The sequence below is a fragment of the Octopus bimaculoides genome, chromosome 3 (genome assembly GCF_046866305.1).
Source record: "Octopus bimaculoides isolate indiv1 chromosome 3, ASM4686630v1, whole genome shotgun sequence".
Taxonomy (NCBI): Eukaryota; Metazoa; Mollusca; class Cephalopoda; order Octopoda; family Octopodidae; genus Octopus; species Octopus bimaculoides.
Genome location: NC_142930.1, coordinates 147,962,833 through 147,982,832, shown reverse-complemented (window position 1 = coordinate 147,982,832; position 20,000 = coordinate 147,962,833).

Sequence of the window (20,000 nt, the reverse complement as noted above, 5' to 3'; positions counted from 1 at the left end):
CTAGGTTCCAAACACACTTGGAAGGTGTGTTGTCCTTTACTTGCTTGTATATCTTCACCAAATCTGAATGTTTCTACCACTGACTATGATATATATGTGAGAAGCGAGAAACTCTAGGAAGAGCTGAGCCTAAGGAGGTCTTCAGAGAAGAAGCCGAACCTTCTATGCAAGTGTTTCGACACTTAACTTCGTACACTCTAAGGGAACCCGGCCGAATCCATATCATAACTCCCGAATACCTCTGTGTTACCACATTTTGTGCTACTAACCGCATTGCAGCCTTTTTGGGGTAAATACTCGTATATAAAACGTTGGTAATAAATGTTGATGTATTCTCTGGCAAAGTATTGCGCTGAAAATAAACGCGGAAAAGCGCCAGTAATTTATACATACACGCATACATACATATATGCATACATACGTACGTACATACATACATACATACATACATACATGCACATGTACCAATCTTGAGATGTTAGGCTTCTCAAAACCAGAAGGGAGAAAGCTGATTTGAAGATTACAGATCCAAGCCATCACTGGAACTGTAATAATATGTAAAACTTACAAGTTTATCGAGCAAGGATATGCATAAGAATACATTCTTAATCAGAACAGACAAATCTGCACATGTACTGACTCCAAATACTGCACATGTACACACAGACACATTTACAAATCTTATATAACAATACATACAAATGTGCAGTTCTATATTTAAGAGATGAGGAATTATGTACATTATTTACATTTGACGGATATTTGTCCTTATATTGTTTGTTGTTAACACAACATTTCAGTTGATGAAGGCTAGAGTGTATATCAGTTGTGTTAACAACAAACAAGATGAGGAAAAATATCCGTCAAATGTAAATAATAAACATACAAATGTGGGTGTGTGGTAAGGAGTTTGCCTCCCAACCACATGGTTCCGGGTTCAGTCCGACTGCGTGGTGCCTTGGGCGAATACCTTCCACTATAGTATCAGGCCGACCAAAGACATGTGAGTGGATTTGGTACACGGAAACTAGAAGCTCGTCGTGTATATATAAATATATATACACACACATATATATATACATACATATCTGTGTGTGTGTGTGTGTGTGTGTGTGTGTGTGTGTGTGTGTGTGTGTGTGTGTTTGTACCCCTGCCATCCCTTAATAACCGATGCTGCTGTGCTTATGTCCCCGTACATTGGCCGTTCGTCGAAAGAGACCGATAGAATATGTACTAGCCTTACAAAGAATAAGTCCTGGGGTCGATTTCTTCGACTCACATCATTTAAGGCGGTGCTCCAGCATGGCCGCAGTAAAATAACTGAAAAAAGTAAAAAAAAAAAGAGAAGAAAAAATAAAATATATATATATATATACTATTTAGATAAAGATAGCTATGGCTGGTTCATAGGGTTAGCCAGACGTTTTAAAACTAAGCGCTTTATGGACTCGAACCCCGGGTAACCTTTTAAGCAGGCGTAACAATCTTTATTTAAATACTCTACTGCTCTATAACTTAGACTCTGCTTCTCTTTCCGATTTATGATTTACTGACAATATATATGTGTGTGGGTGTGTATATACATACATACATATGTATCTACATATATGTACATGTGTATACTAGCACAAAAGAAACGTGCTCCAGGCTGTCTTACGTTAGTGTAACTATACACTGACCAAAGTGTCTTTCTTAATGTAAAATCCTTGAAGTAACATACATACATATATACATACATACATACATACATACATACGTACATACATACGTACATACATACATATATACATACATACATACATACATACGTACATACATACGTACATACATACATATATACATACATACACGCACAGAAACGCACACGTGCATATATGTATAATATATATATATATATATATATATATATATATATATATATATACACGCACACACACACACACACACACACACATATACTTATATGTTTCTGTGTGTGTGTGTGTGTGTGAGTGAGAGAAAGAGAGAAATTGATAGATAGATAATACACACACATATACACACACATGTATACAAACACATACATACATGCTTTTGTGTGTGCGTATATGCGTGTGTGTGTGTGTGTATGTGTGCGTGCGTGTGCGTTAGCTAACTCTTAGACATTATTACTTGTGTTTCTAATTAGATACGTCTAAGTTGCTTAAACTTTTTTAGTTAAACACATGCTTTTAAAATGAAAGTATATTTTTCTCCCTGGAGTAAAACTGGAAAAAAATATATATAATATACAATATTTTAAGTAAACTTCAATGCTTTTATTACTTTACCTATTTTTTTCGAAAATTCTACTGAGATTTTCTTTAGTTCCTCGAATTTCTGCCAAATCAGCAACTGCAAGAGAAAGTGAATTCAATGAAATCTATAGTGGTAAGCACGAGTTGGGTTTTTGAAAAATGCGAAATTTACAACGAATGGAATAAGACGGGAAGTAGACGTTACAGTGAATGCTAACCATAGTTCGATTTGTTTAGAGGTCTGAAAGATGTGTTTAATCATATAAGATTGACAATAGAAGTACGTTTTTAAGAAGAAATATTCAGGCTGGTATTTGTTTCTAGTTACCGGCATTCATCGTGGAGGTGCAATGGCCCAGTGGTTAGGGCAGCGGACTCGCGGTCATAGGGTCGCGGTTTCGATTCCCAGACCGGGCGTTGTGAGTGTTTATTGAGCATAAACACCTAAAGCTCCACGAGGCTCCGGCAGTGGATAGTGGCGAACCCTGCTGTACTCTTCCACCACAACTTTCTCTCAATCTTACTTCCTGTTTATGTTGTTCCTGTAATTCAAAGGGTCAGCTTTGTCACACTGTGTCACGCTGAATATCCCCGAGAACTATGTTAAGGGTACACGTGTGTGTGGAGTGCTCAGCCACTTGCATGTTAATTTCGCGAGCAGGCTGTTCCGTTGATCGGATCAACTGGAACCCTCGTCGTCGTAAGCGACGGAGTGCCAACAAAAAACCGACATTCATCGTAGACTTAACAAAAAGGTCGTATAGTTTTGGTTACATAGTGGCACTCCGTCGTTTACAACGACGAGTGTTCCAGCTGATCCCATCAACGGAACAGCCTGCTCGTGAAATTAACGTGCAAGTGGCTGAGCACTCCACAGATACATGTACCATTAACGTATATCTCAGGGAGCTCCAGAGTGATACAGAGTGTAAAGAGGTTGGCACTTTAAAATACAGGTACTACACATTTTTGCCAGTTGAGTGGACTCATTTTTGCCAGTTGAGCAACGTTAAATAAAGTGCTCAAGGACACAATGCGTCGCCGGGAGATGAACTCACGGCCTTACGATCGTGAATACCGTACCCACTAAGCCACGCGCGTTCACTGGTTATATACTAATATAAATGTATTTAAATTCCCTAGTTCTCCATTATAATATAATAATATAATATATGCGCAGGAGAGGGCGCAGGAGTGGCTGTGTGGTAAGTAGCTTGCTTACTTCCGGTTTGCTCATTGCGCATGTGCGCCAGACTGGCTACTTGCTGTGAACGAAGATAGACATGGTTTTCGGCTCTGTCTATAAAAGGAAAAATTGAAGAATTCGCCGGGGTAAGTCGTTTTTGTTGCTCAGCTGGGCAACAATTTATTGCTTCTATTTTTTTAGTAAATTATTGTGCAGCGGTGTGGCATCTTCGCTTTCCTTGGCGAGTTTTTTGTGTGTTCGTTGTACGAACAAATTTTGTATTCGCTGTTTGTGGGAGGCGGGTTCCATTGCCCACAGTAGCGAAAATTTTTGTTTTGACTTTGAGCCAAAAAAAAAAAAAAAAAGCAACTTTCAGTGAAGAAAACTTTTTGTGTCTCACTGTGCGAGAATTGTTGTTTTTGTGGGCGTATCTCGCCTCCAAAAAACTTGTGAAAATTTTGCTGCTGTGGCCCTGGATTACTGTTATTGGAATACCTTTACTGGAATACTTTTATTTTGGAGTACCTTTATTGGAATCCCTTTATTGGAATACCTATAGGTATTGCTGGTGGCCGGAATTGTGTTTCCTTGACTTAAACTGTCTTCCTTCCTTCCTTTTCTCTGCTCTGTCTTCTGTTCTTTTGTACTTAGTTTGTTTTTTGTGAACTTTTTTGTTGAACATTTTTTTTTGCAAGCATGGCAAAAGAGAGAAACACTGTCTTGGAGTGGGAACTGTGCCCACCCAAGCAGTGGTTGAAAGAATTGGAGGAAAGAACAGTGACGCTCCGGACCTACTCAAATGTGTTGGATGGCGTCATGGCTTTCCTCAAACTATTATTGAAAAGGAACTTACGTATGTTAATGCCAACTTTAAATATATTTCAAGGGGAGTCAAATATGCAACCGTGTGGTTGCTTTTTGACTCCCCGAGTGAAGGGCCCATTGAGGGCAAAGAAATTTTGTTGCTGCCCACATATTGTGGACAAAAAATAACGAGGGCTTGGGTCTGCGGGTTGCCGCCTGGAATAAAGCCCGAGTGGATAGAGGATTCTTTCCGCCGAGGTCTGGGTGGCACCGGAACCAAGCTCCTCAATGTAAAAATTTTGCCAGCAATTGGCTGGGAGGGGTCAAAAGCGGTGTTGACCCTTTGGTCCCAGTAGATTGCGTGTCTGGTGATTCCAGACTTTTTAAGGACGGCTCAGGCAAGGTATCCAGTGATTTTGGAGGGACGCCCTTCTAAATATCACAAGTGCCTTGAATCCGGCCATTTAAAAAAGAACTGTCCCAAGGGCCAAAGTAAGGCTCCGGAGCAGAGGAAAAAAGAGAATGAGTCCTCCGCCCCACCATTGGAGGGGGAGACGGAGGAAGTCGTGGAGGCCACTGCCTCCACGAATAGAAAGAGGAAGGCGAGCAACGGTGGTTGCTCACCAGGAGAAATAGAGGTTGTGGGAAAGGAGGACACCTCGGGTTTGCCGAAAGATGCCCCGACCCCCGCAACCGGTAAAAGGAAAAAAAAGAGAAACGGAAGACGGTCGGCGGACGTGCCACCGACCGAACCCGTTGCCCCTCCGTTGGGAAGTGTGCCACCGGAACGGGAGGCTCTGTCAGTGGGATTTGTGTCACCGACAGAGCAGGTTGCGGCCCCTTCCGATGATGAGGAAACGGAGGGCCCGTTGAAAAGTGTCTGGATGATCTATTTGACCGTGAGCGTTACGACTGGGAATGTATAAACCATCCACGTTGGCCTCTGCAGGTGGCTGTGGAGGTCTTAAATCATAGTGAAGTTATGGAGGTCGAAAACACCTGTCAAAAAGAGGATTTTATTTACTCTCTTTCGGGCGTGCCACTGCGAGATCGGATGAGGAAGATTAGATCTTTAAAAGGAACTTTTATTGAACTTTATTGAACTGCCATTGAATTTTTGACTTTTATTGGATTTGTATTGAACAATGTTTTCGAGGGGTTATCGATCGGCGGGCGTCGGTGCCTCTCTCATTTTTATTCACCTTTCGTTATCATCCTCATCTCATTAATTTCCGTGTCCAGCCCGCAGCTACTTTACGTTTGTCTGTCCTTGTTTGTCCCCTCTTTGTAAGGCCTTAATGGCCAATCTAATGAAATAAAGTAGCTTGCTTATCAACCACATGGTTCCGGGTTCAGTCCCACTGCGTGGCACCTTGGGTAAGTGTCTTCTACTATAGCCTAGGGCCACCGAAAGCCTTGTGAGTGGATTTGATAGACGGAAACTGAAAGAAGCCCGTCATATATATGTATATATATATATGTATATGTATGTGTGTTTGTGTGTCTGTGTTTGTCCCCCCAACATCGCTTGACAACTGATGCTGGTGTGTTTACGCCCCGTAACTTAGCAGTTCGGCAAAAGAGGCCGATAGAATAAGTACTAGGTTTCCCAAAAATTAGTCTTGGGGTTCATTTGCTCGACTAACGAGGGGTACTCCAGCATGGCCGCAGTCAAATGACTGAAACAAGTAAAAGAGTAAAAGAGTATGTGTGTATGTAAGTCTCTCTCTCTCTCCAAATATATATATATAATATATGCATAATAATACAAACACAGACACACAAACATACACACACACATATATATATATTTGTATGTATGTGTGTGTCTACCAAATCCATTCACAAGGCTTTGGTCGACCCGAAGCTATAGTGGAAGACACTTACCCAAGATGCCATGCAGTGGGAATGAAGCCGGAACCATGTGGTTGGTAAGCACGCTTCTTGCCACACAGCCACTCCTGCGGATATATATATATATATATATATATATATATATATATATATATATATATATATATATATATATATATATATATATATATATATATATATATATATATATATTATATATATATATTGTTGTCGTTGGCACTCCGTCGCTTACGACGAAGAGGGTTCCAGCTGATTCGATCAACGGAACAGCCTGTTCGTGAAATTAAAGTGCAAGTGGCTGGGCACTCCACAGACACGTGTACCCTTAACGTAGTTCTCGGAGATATTCAGTGTGACAAGGCTGGCCCTTTGAATTACAGGCACAACAGAAACAGGAAGAAAAAGTGAGAGAAAGTTGTGGTGGAAGAGTACAGCAGGGTTCGCCACCATCCCCTGCCGGAGCCTCGTGGAGCTTTAGGTGCTTTCGCTCAATAAACACTCACAACGCCCGGTCTGGGAATCGGAACCGCGATCCTATGACCGCGAATCCACCGCCCTAATCACATGCATATATGGGTACAGCACGTTACCAACAGTAAGCAACATGAAATACGAAAACAAATGAGTTCAATACACATAAAACGAAATAAACAAATTGAAAACAGAACAAATAACATAAAGAACGACCCTTCATCAGTTGTCGGCTGTCTGTCTACTCCTCATTTCGAGCATATATATATATATATATATATATATATATATATATATATATATATATATATATACTCTTTTGCTAGTCTCAGTCCGTTTTCAGGGAAGAATTTTATATTTGAGGTGTTGACAGAATGGAGTTCAAAGATGGAATTTTAAAATGATTCCATCTTTAAATTCCATTCTGTCAACACCTCATATATTTCATTCTTCTTTGAAGACGGAAGCTGTTATTATCCAATGATGGAATCAATTTACAATCATTATGTTGGAATCGTAATATTCTTATTCAACCCCTTTCATTCATGATATTATTTGTATTCTGTGTAAGTCAGACCCTTTTATACGTAAGCATATCTACATTTTTGTATTAGATGTATTTAATACTTTTTTGTATATCGACTTGCCAAACTAGCTTGTCCTTATATTTACTCCTCTACCCTGCTCAAGTTTAAATCTTTTGAGCACTATGAAGTGTATTCTGTACAGAGAATACCTGTCTCTAATTTATAAACTGTGTGTGTGTGTGTGTGTGTGTGTGTGTGTTTGTGTATTTGTATCCGTGTCTTTGCACCCACCATCACTTGGGACCCAGAGTTGGTGTGTCTACGTTCCGGTAACTTAGCGATCCGGCGAAAGAGACCGTTAAAATAAGAGACAGGCTTAAAAATTTTAAAGAATATCCAGTGGTCGATTCATTCGACTTATATTTTTCAAGGCGGTGCTCCAGCATGGCTGCGGTTTAATGACTGAAACAAGTACTAATAATTGTTTTACACGAGAAGACTACGCCTAGCTGATATGAGAATCGAAATCACATCCTTGCAGGCGTGAGTGCAACACTTTAAACAACTAGACCACACGCCTTCGTATACGTGTCGTTTATGTGTGTCTATATACATACAGATGTGTATGTTTGTGCATAGCATGACCGCCGCTTTAAAATGAAACAATATAAAGATATATATATATATATATATATATATTATATGTATGTATGCAATATATTTATATTTGTATATCCATGAGTTATTTTTGTAGAGATAATTTAATCAGGCATGCTAGTGATTTGTGAGTCCATTGTATAGTAATGTGTGTAATTATCGCTATGATTAATGATGTGCAGGTGTGTTAGACTAAAGGTGTAAGATATGGTAGTCACGAGAATCGATTTAACGAAGCCAAACGCATACGTTCAAACATGTGTGTGTGTGTGTGTGTGTGTGTGTGTGTGTGTGTGTGTGTGTGTGTGTGTGTGTGTGTGTGTGTGTGTGTGTTGATGTATGTATAGTCCCAAAAACAAACATTTCGAAAGGCACTTTCATATATATACATATATATATATATATATATATATATATACATACATATCTCCACATATATATGTATATACCTTTATATTTATATATATATATATATATATATATATATATAAATATATATATATATGAATACAAATATATATATATTCGCACACATCGCTCGTGCGTGCGTGCGTGTATACATGTATGAGCTTCTACCTGTATTTGTGTATAAATTTACGTAGCTATGTATGTATACAGTTCGAAATGTTTAATCGTTTGCAATGTGGTTCTTTCTTTCTTTCTTTTCTTTTTCTTCCTTTCTTTCTTCCTTCCTTTCTTTCTTTATTCATCTATTTATTTTTTCAAGTCTTCTAGACGAACACAACAAAAGCTATTCAAACTGAGAGAGGAAAACAAGAATGAATAAATAAATACATAAATAAATACATAAACGAAGAAATAAGCAAAAAACAAAATGTATTTATAGATGTGTTAGTATTGATTAAATTACATTCTATAACCCTCTCTGATAATCGATAACAAATAATAACAGTAAAAAGAGACTAACTCTAAGCAGAAGCAACAATTGTAGCAAAAACAACAGCTAGGACAACAATGGCTACGGCAACTACATCAACATCAATATCCATAAAGCATTCTAGACAACAATGATAAGCATAGACAATAATATGTACATACAGCAGAATTGCTCCGTCTTCTAAAAGACCGGAGAGGGTGGATGCTGTAAAATGTAAAGTTTTGTGTGTATTTCGTGAGTAAATTTTCTTGTGTTGTTTTTTTTTTTTTTTTTTATATATATTTTAAATAATATAAAGATGTCTTTGTTGTGTTTTTTTTTGTTATTTTTCTCCTCTAATTCTTCGTCTCACGCTCTCGTCTTTTGTAACCGTAATATACATTACAATATTACACACGTACACATACACATACGCATACACACACACACATACACACGCATGCATACATACATACATACATGCGCATATATATAAATATATATATATATACATATATATAAATGTATGCATGCAAATATGTACGTACACACACACACGCATATATATGGGGGCATGTCTGTATTCATATACATATGCGCGCACACGTACACATACACACACACACATACACATATATGTATTTAAATGTATGTATGTACGTACATATATATATATATGGGGTATGTGTGTACACACACACACACACACATATATGAATATATATATTATTATGATTGACCGTTGACTGAACACTATTCAATTTTTTTTCTCCGTGTTTTTCTCCTTGTCTCCGTATTCTTTCTGTTGAAGAGCGTAGCTCGAAACGTCAAAGACTTTCCGTATTCCCGAGCGTCATACTAATATATCCTTTTGTTATTTACACCACCTGTCCTCGTCTGTTGTTATTATTTGTATATTCTCCCAATATATATATATATATATATATATATATATATATATATATATATATATATATATATATATATATATATACATACACATATATACATATACTGACACTCCATTTCTTGCATTTCTCGTTAGCATCATATTATTATATTTGCATAGCTTTCCTTCAAACCAATAAACCTCAATCTCAACTTCTTGTAATGAAAGATATTCTGGTTTGTTCGAAAACTATTTCCCAGTATAATAGCTACTCTACGCCATGTTATTTTTACACCAGTTGCATTAAACACTCTCGAGATTCAGTTCTAAAAAGAATTAAATTATATGAAATAGCATTCCGTTCCGGTTTACGACACACATTTGTTTCGGTGCCTGACAACGTGTATATTTTCAAACGAGTGAATTTTAAACTCTTTACGTTCATGAAAACCATATTTCTATGTGTATATATATATATATATATATATATATATATGTCTTGTTTTGTTACTTTATATGTTTGTAGGCGCAGGTGTGGCTGTGTGGTAAGAAACTTGCTTCCCAACCACATGGTTCCGGGCTCAGTCCCACTGCGTGACACCTCGGGAGAATGTCTTCTGCTATAGCGCTGGGCCGACTAAAGCCTTGTGAGTGGATTTGGTAGACAGAAAATGAAAGAAGCCCTTCGTACATATATATATATATATATATGTGTGTGTGTGTGTGTGTGTGTGTGTGTGTGTGTGTGTGTGTGTGTGTGTGTGTGTGTGTGTGTGTTTGGGTGTATCTTTGTGTCTGTGTTTGTCCCTTCACCATCGCTTGACAACCGATGTTTTTGCGTTTACGTCCCTGTAACTTAGTAGTTCGGCAAAAAAGAACGACAGATAATAAGTCCTGGGATTGATTTCTTCGACTAAAATAGCCCTTTAAGGTGATGCTCCAGCATGACCGCAATCAAATGACTGAAACAAATAAAAGAAGAATCCTATATACAAAAATAAGTATGTACATATTTTTTTCAATGAATATGCCTCCTTTTTATTTTAAGTGTTACTTGACTTCGTTATATGATTCAATAACTTTGTATGACTCAAATAAACGAACCTATGTTATAAAAATATTACTAGCAACATAATTGCTATATTTCCATCTTATCCGCGGAGATGAAAACATCTTTGATACAGCTGCCTCACATAATATCAATGCATTAGCGAGGTCTGGTTTTAAGAAAAAAATTATCACTTACTTTGATTTCACTCCAGATAAACCGTGAAGATAGTGATGTAGGAAAGTGTTGTGCTTCAACCCATATAACTAAATGATTCCTTACACTAACTGACGACCACTTCCCACGATCGCATAAATACCTTCATCTTTTATCTTCTATCGTTTACTAGTTTCGGTCATTAGACTGTGGTTAGACTGGGGCACCGCCTTGAATTTTACTTGAATTAATCGACCCCGGTACTTATTCTTTAAGGCCTAAAATTTATCCTATCGGTCTCTTTCAGCTAACCATCAACTTACGGGGACATAAACACACCAACACCGGTCGTCAAATGACGCTGGGGAATTCACGCATAGGTGTCATGCAGTGAAATTGAACCCGGAACCTTGTAGATTGGAAACAAACTTTTTATAGCCTAGCCACACCACAAAATATTTAATAGAAATCCAATAAAAGTTAGTTCTACTTGCCTACCCGGTATAGGATCACAAATATCTAGCCACAACAAATAAATTTTAGGACGTTCTCCTCCACCTCAACCCCACCTACAGCAGTGGTACTACTGCAGATCCACCAGTAACCAGCCTCTTACAAAGCTAACTTGAGGCAGAGCTGGTATACAGAGTCGGCATTTCCGATGTTTTGGAACATCAAGACGTATAATAGTTTAACGAGAAACATCTTCAAGAATAAATTTGTACACCACAGGGCTTCGTCCAAAAGTAAATAGAACTCGACGTCACTAATTAGATTCGTGTGGTGCTTAAAGACTGCAGAGTGAGTCACTTACTTATGAAGTGGAACATTATAACCAAAATTTATAAGTATAGATTTTAAAATACAGAACTTGCCAGTGAACATTCTCAACATGAGAAGAAACTGTGTCTCCTTGACCACACAGAAATATTTCAAATTATAAGCCATCCCGTGTGTAGAGATGTGAAAGGTATGTGCTTATGAGTGTTTTCTATATTTGCGTATGTGAGTGAGTAGTTAATATGAACCGTTGCACTCTAGACATACAGGTGTATGTATACTAAATTCAAATGATAAATGTGATTGTTTTTAATTTAATTTCGCTTTTAATCTATAACCACACGACGTTATTGCTTTGTTTTTATATTATGTGTATGTTTATATGTGTTTTGTGTGTTTCACACTCTCTCTTCCTTTCCCTCTTTTCCTCTTCCTCCTCTCTCTCTCTCTCTCTCTCTCTCTCTCTCTCTCTCTCTCTCTCTCTCTCTCTCTCTCTCTCTTAACAGGTCATCGGTCTGGTGGCAACATTATAACGGATAGAAGCAAATAAGGGACTCACTAATTATCTCAAAAGTTTCTATCACAACCATTCGTATTTTAGATTATAAAAATATTTTACTGAGTTTTCTTGTCGTTGTTTTGTTGATCAAAACCATAAATGATAAATTAAGAAGTTGTTTTTCCACCATTTGTGTTAATACCTAATTTTCTGTACTTATGATAAACAAAACTGAAAATTACGTGTGGAAAGTTTTTCAGATATATATACACCAAACGTGTACTAAGGTGGAAGGTAGCTGACTTTATTAACAAGGAATGATTTTATTTTGTAGTCCCAAGGACAGCAATGATAGGTCGTTAATGCTTAATTTGGCTAAACATTCCTTTAAAATACAGAACTTGCCAGTGAACATTCTCAACATGAGAGAACGCAGAGTAGATATGGCGCAGTGTTTTGTTCACTGTTCTAACGACTCTACAAATTCGCTGCCATTCCGACTTTGTGCGAGAAATTATTATTTTTTTTATATTTCTACAGATATTGATTTCAAATTTTGGCGCAAAACCAGTAATTTCGAGGCAGGGGCTAAGTCGATTCCATCGACCCCGTTACTCAGCTGATACTTGTTTATTGACCCTCAAGGGATGGAAGGCAAAGTCAACCTCAGCGGAATTTGAACTCAGAACGTAAAGATGAACGAAATACCGCTAAGCATTTTTCTCGGCGTGCTAACAATTCTGCCAGCTCTCCGACTTATATATTTCTACTAATATTAAAATTTTCAGTTATGTTGAGTTTTTACAACGATTAGATCAGTAAGTCAATTATAAAGACGAGTTTAGGTACCGAAAAGATGTTGTGACCAATATGCCTGTGCTATATACTACGAGAGCGGCCACTATAATTTTGTTAAAACACGTTTTTAAAGTATTCATTTCTTGTTTTCTACTTGTTAACAGATTCGTCATATCTGCCATTTTCATCTTTCCAAAAAATACTTGTAATTCTCACCAAGCTGCATAGGTGCTATTGTTAGGCCCATTATTTTCGGTTTCCTTGGCATGATACAATTTTTTATTATTATTATTATTCGCTTTACCATCGTAAATGGTTATTTTAACTCATAAATTTTCATTCAAATGTTTGCAGAGTGTTGGTTAATTATGTCCAACAGCATGTTAATGTGGTTAATACATGGGTCACAGCTTCAAGTCGTTCATACACAGACACACAGACACACACGCACACACACACACACACACACGCACACACCAAAGAAAAACAAAGATGAAAATGAAATTTCAAGTAATACTTTCAACAAGCAATGATTTGTGAGCAGGTATGATAGTGAGCTTCACAAAAAAAAAGCAATATTAACAAGCATCCGCTTTGCTGAAAGCCATTTTGGTAATATATAATGTCAGAGTTAATTAGTTTGTTATAACTTCTCAGAAGTAAAGCTGTGTACCATGCCTTGATTACATTTTCTTTTTTAAACAGAATCTCAACTTCAGCTAATTTTAAATCATTGCTCAGTCACTCATGTGCTCTGCCATTAAATGTCCTCTGGTAGTCGCGACATATCACTGTGACATTCCTTTGAGTTTTTTCTTCGTATTATTTCTTCTTCAATCATATTCATTTAGCTCCATGTCATTCTTAGTTTAATAGACCTCTGTAGAAAGCCGTTACAGCCCTGCCTATCCTGTTTATTTTCAAATACAATATATAACTAGAGATAATAAATTAATCAGCGCGTCCTTTTAATTTAACTGCTACTTCTGGAAAGTCCAATGATGCCGTAAAAGCATCCTCCTTCTCTGTTTTTAATTTATTTTCATAACAGACAGCCGCTTTAACTCCATCAATTCATCGACAAAAAAAAAATAATTAAGTATTGAGTTCTATATTTTGCATACGTAAGTCTTCTTCTGACTAAGAACACACAAGAATGCATGCACATATTTGTGTGTGATTGTGATTGTGTACGCACACAAAACACAAACAGGGCTGATGCATTACGTGAGCAAATTGCGCAAGCGGATACTGCAAAACCAGTCGGACAGACAGACAGACAGATGGACTGACGGATGGGATGATGGACGGCGACAGACGGATCGACTGACGGGAGTCAGACAAACAGACGGATAGATGATAGAGAGAGAGGGGAGGGAGAAAGAGAGAGGGTGATACATCATTTTAACAAAGAAAGCGCTTACATACACAATGCAAATGCTTCTATTCAAAATGTTCGTGTCATTCTGTTTCCCCGGGAATTTTTTAGATGTTGTTTTGCTCTTTTATTCTTTCATTTGTTTCAGTAAATTGACTGTGGCCATACTGGAGCACAATCTTGAATTTTAGTCGAACAAATCGATACCATGACATATTCTATTAACCACTTATTGCTGAATCGCTAAAATACGGAGACTTAAACACACTTACATCGGCTGTCAAGCGTTGGTGGTAGGACACACACACACACACACACACACACACACACACACACACACACACACACACACACACACACACACACACACACACACACACACACACACACACACACACACACACACACACACACACACACACACACACACACACACACACACACACACACACACACACACACACACACACACACACACACACACACACACATATATATATATATATATATATATACACGCATAAACACGACGGGCATTTTTTGTTTTTAGTTTCCGTCTTCCATATCCACTCACAAGGTTATGGTCGGTCCGGAGTTATAGTAGAAGACACTTGCCCTATGTGCCGCCAAAAGGACTGAACCCAGGACCATGTAGTTGTGAAGCAGGCTTCTTACCGCATTGCTACGCTGTTATTGTGACTGTATCAAATAATTGTATATGTGTCCGTGTGTGTGTGTCTATGTGTGTGAACGTGTCCGTGTATGCGTGTGTGTCCGTGTATGCGTGTGTGTCCGTGTGTGTGTGTCCGCGTGTGCGTATCCGTGTATGTGTACGGACGTATCCGTGTATGTGTCTGTGTGTGAACGTGTCCGTGCGTGTCCGTGTGTGTGTGTGTGTGTGTGTGTGTGTGTTTGCAGAATAATGAATAGAATGAGAAATAAGGAAAGCTTCTAGCAATGCAGTAGGTTTTTGAAACCTTTATAATTCCGGGCGCAAAGGCCCGTCTTCAGAAGAATACATTCAAAGAAATGAACGTTTATATACATCATACCATTTTGGATAGCCGGCCAAATTTTGTCTATTTTCAAGGGAGGCCGCTGCTAGTTACTTTTGAAGTCTTCTATGAACAGTCAGATGTCAGTTAACTTGGAAAGAAACTATGTAGTTATTAAGAACCATTGAAATTTATGCATGCAAGATTTCACATCTCTAGCATCACTTCTTCTTAGTCAGCTTATGAACCACTCAGTCTATCCTCGTATACACGTATACGTACACGCACATACACAAACACACACACACATATATATGTATGTGTGTATGTATGTATGTATGAATGTAGTCATGTATGTATGTTTGTATGTATATGAATATTCCACATTTTTCTCATGTAGTGAAGAAGTAATGTCCTTGATGTTTGGCGTGCCTCTCTTATTCATATGTTTTATGTAATAAATGTTCATCGTAAAGTTTGACACAATATATAAAAAAAGGGGGGGGGTAGGAAGGAAATAGCTGCAATTCTGAAGACAAAGGCTTTGGCGAAGTGTCTGATACAGCATTTCAAGTGTGAGAAACAAAAGGACTACGAAAAGAGAAGTGTTTGATTCGGATGACCTCCTCGCACTTACTTATTCATAGAAGCGGCATCCGTTGTCGTAACGATAAAAACAAAAATATAAGAGAGACAGTAGAATACAGCAAGTTGGTCTTCAAGTTATCGTAATGTGTTAGTGTGTTAGCTTGATGTCTGAAATATTTATCAATACATATTTTGAATTGTGTACTTGTGTAAGGTATGTTGAGATACAGATCAAAGAGAAATGTTTCAGTCATTTGCTTTTAGCCGAATCAAAAAGGAAATTAGAAAGGAAACACATTTATTGCCAAAAGTAGTATTAAGCTGAGAATTCACTGAGTTCTGACTTCCATTGACATACATACAGACATACATATATACATACTTACAAGCAGACATGCACGCATACATATTGTTAGAGTAAATGTTTTACTGCTGAAAAGTATCCAATGCGTACAATCAGGTTTATCATTACTAGAAATCAGTTGACTCTCGTTTTCTGACTCGGAGATTCGCGCGTATATAGAATTATTCGTAAATGGTATATTTAATGGAACGAGTAATATGTTGAGATCGGCTAGGGTCAATTCTCATTAGCCATGGCCGGTGAGAAGGTCCAATATGTAATGAAACAGAAATATTACGGATGGTAGTGAGTTTGCAATAGTATAAAGGAAAATTCGCGGTCTAGACTTGTTTTCATCAAAAGGCAGCTCCGTAGATTTTCTAGCATATGGAAAATATGCAAACTAAATTGTCTCCGATGATGACAGCCTCACAATATCTCAGATCTTTGACTATGTGACAACGCTGACTCGTTCACTATTTCGAACTTCTCAGTATGAAATAGCTGGTACTTTTGATCTCTATTGAAAGAGGGAGCGACTCGATCGAAAACATTCCTTGATGCTCGACTTGTCCACGAACTTGCTATCGTAAGGTAAATACCCTAACCACTAAGCCACACGCCTTCACATACATACACACATACACAACACACATATGTATATATATATATACATATACAGTCTATTAAAGTCTGTCATACCGGCCATGACGAAGGGAAATAGCCCTGAAACTCGAGTCGCCTTTATATATATATATTTATATTTATATATTTATATATTTGATCCTTTATATTGAACACTCAATATTTCATCTACATTCAATACTTTCTTTCATGGTGCCATCCATTTTTATTTTATTTTATTTTATATTGTATATTGTATATCATATTATATATTGTATATTCCATATTCTATACCCCACATTAGTTCTGCAGAAATATAAATAAAACATAAAAAACAGACAGTGTTGGAACTCTTTTAAGCAAAATAATATATTCCTCTATACACAATCATACAAAAAACCCCCACCTTTTTTGTATTTATTTTTACTCGCATATATATATATATATATATATATATATATATATATATATATATACACACAGCGAAATTAAAAGATGAGATCGTTAATATCACATGGTTAGAAAGGGATCAAACACAAGCTTTTAGAAAAATGTCGAATTGTAGTATCATCTGTCTTACAATGAATCGTCATATAATTCGGCATCATACTTCAATATTTCGAGCTGCCGACACATGCTCAAATCTCTTTTGTGAATCCTAAAGCAAACTCTTCTGACACATAATGAATAGTAATTGACTTTAGAGAGCTCTTGATTAACTGAACGCGAGCCGAGTGAAGTTTAAACTCTACGGTTTCTATCAGTCATTTCCTTCCAGTCTGCTAAAGTGAAAACTTGACAGGAAATACTCTTGAACGAAATCTGGATATCTAACAGGCCTGACATAGGACAAACAAATATAGACGCATACATGTACATACATACATGCATACATATATAAATATGTAAACTTTAGATTAGTTAAAATGTTTGTACTTCGGTACTTCCCATTGGCACTGGCTAAAGAGCAAGAAACGCATCTGGGAATCCGATAGAGGGCAGCACTTGGCAGATATGGTGTTTTTACAACTGTTACCATAAGGGGGAATTTCTTTTCCACGGTAACTACAGTTAATTTGCTTTTGGAAGTTGAAATATGTCACAAACATATTTTAACTAACCTAAAGTTCGCTTGGCGCTGGTATTGCTGAACACACACACACACACACACTCTCTCTCTTTCTCTCTCTCTCTCTCTCTCTCTCTCTCTCTCTCTCTCTCTCTCTCTCTCTATCTCTCTCTATCTCTCTCTCTCACATACACATGTATGTATGTAATCTTATTTATAAGATTATATAAATGTAATAACTGTGTGTACATAATGTATTTATGTTGTTCATTCCCAGTTTAAAAAGGTGACCATAGTTTGAAATGAAGTGAAGGTAACTGTTGCTGTCGAAGAAGAGAAAGAACGGGAAGAGAGTTGTGGTACAGAATTTGAATGCTGAATGTTGGTTGAAAGTCGATAATAGATTTTTGTAAATATTTGGTTGGCCAATGAAGAGAACTATCAGTTTTTCTTTAATGTATAGTTTTTTGTTGTTTTTATAGCTTTGATAAGTACTTTAGCTGTGGTGAGCAGACAACATAATAGAGTTTAATAGAGCGAGCGAAAGCAGGAACACATAACAACTGGAATTAATTAGATCTTGCTCTACTACGTAAACATGTTTTATATTATTATGATAAATTTGAGTTCTATGCAGTCAGAAAACTGAAACAAACTAAATTTTAGCTAAGGATTTTTTTTTTATTCCTTTTTATATCTTTTATTTTTATACAAAAATAAACTAGAATGTTCTGCCAGCAAATAGAGGTGCGGAATTCAAATAGGATGATCGAAGGAAAACAAATTATTTAATCATTTCAGATTTTCACAATTTCTGACCATGAAATAACATGAAATATAAAGCGCAAATAATACAGGAATCGTTGAGATACTGCACACCGCAGTAAGGCTATGAATCTACTGTGACATGCAGCTTAACCAACTGAATACTGGCAGTTAAGAATCCTGTAAATCTTCACAATTGTTGATCTCAAGTTGCAAGTACTTTATTGAAGTACCTCTCTTTTACAAGGTACCTAACCTAAGACAATAACAAGAGGTTCTACGTTGTCATTCATTGATTCTTCAAGCAATAGCAGCCAAATATCTCTAACATTACTACCTAGCTTCGCAAAAGAAGAAACTATCGTGTAATATAGTCCATGACTTAAAAAAAAAGACGAGATATTCAACTATGGAGCTCCTTTATTCAAAGGTCTGCTCGATCGTAGCTGAACAGGGGTTACACCGAGTTAGATCATGCATCACTATGTTTTTTGGTTTTTTATTTTTTTTCGAAAACCTTTAGTGCAGCTGAAGTCGCTGTTCAACAAAAAACGTTTACGTACATCTCAAGAGATGATGTTTTGGGGTATTTAGTTATACCCCATTTGATCAGCACCTTCCATTTTGATGATGTTAATACAGTTAATGATCAGAGTGAAGTTCAATATGCTGGGTTCCAGGAGGGAAATGTGAAGAGGAGGGTAAATCTACACGACTATTATTCTAGGTATAAAATTTTGGAGAAGTATCTGGTTAGAGACTTGCTATCTTAATCATAAGATCTGAACCGTAGATACTCTTTTACTTGTTTCAGTCATTTGACTGCGGCCATGCTGGAGCACCGACTTTATAGTCGACCAAATCGACCCCAGAGCTTCTTCTTTGTAAGCCTAGTACTTATTCTATCAGTGCCTTTTGTCGAACCGCCAAGTTATGGGGACGCAAACACACCAGCATTGGTTGTCAAGCGATGCTGAGTGGGGACACACACACACACACACACACACACACACACACACACACACACACACACACACACACATATATATATATATATATATACATATGCAACGTGCTTCTTCCAGCTTCCGTCTACCAAATCCATTCACAAAGCTTGGGTAGGCCCGAGGCTATAGTAGAAGACACTTGCCCAAGGTGCCACGCAGTGAAACTGAACCTGGGACCACGTGGCTGGTAAGCAAACTACTTACCACACACCCACTCCTGTAATGATTTTCTTTTACTTCTTTTGGGGAAGTGTCATATATTTTAGTCAAGAGTGAAGTGAGTATCCATAATCTTTCACAAGACTCCGAGTGACAGAAAGAACTGAAGTGACTGGCGACAGTTTTAAGTGAAACGTTGTAATTTCACTGAATGAATACTCTCTAAACG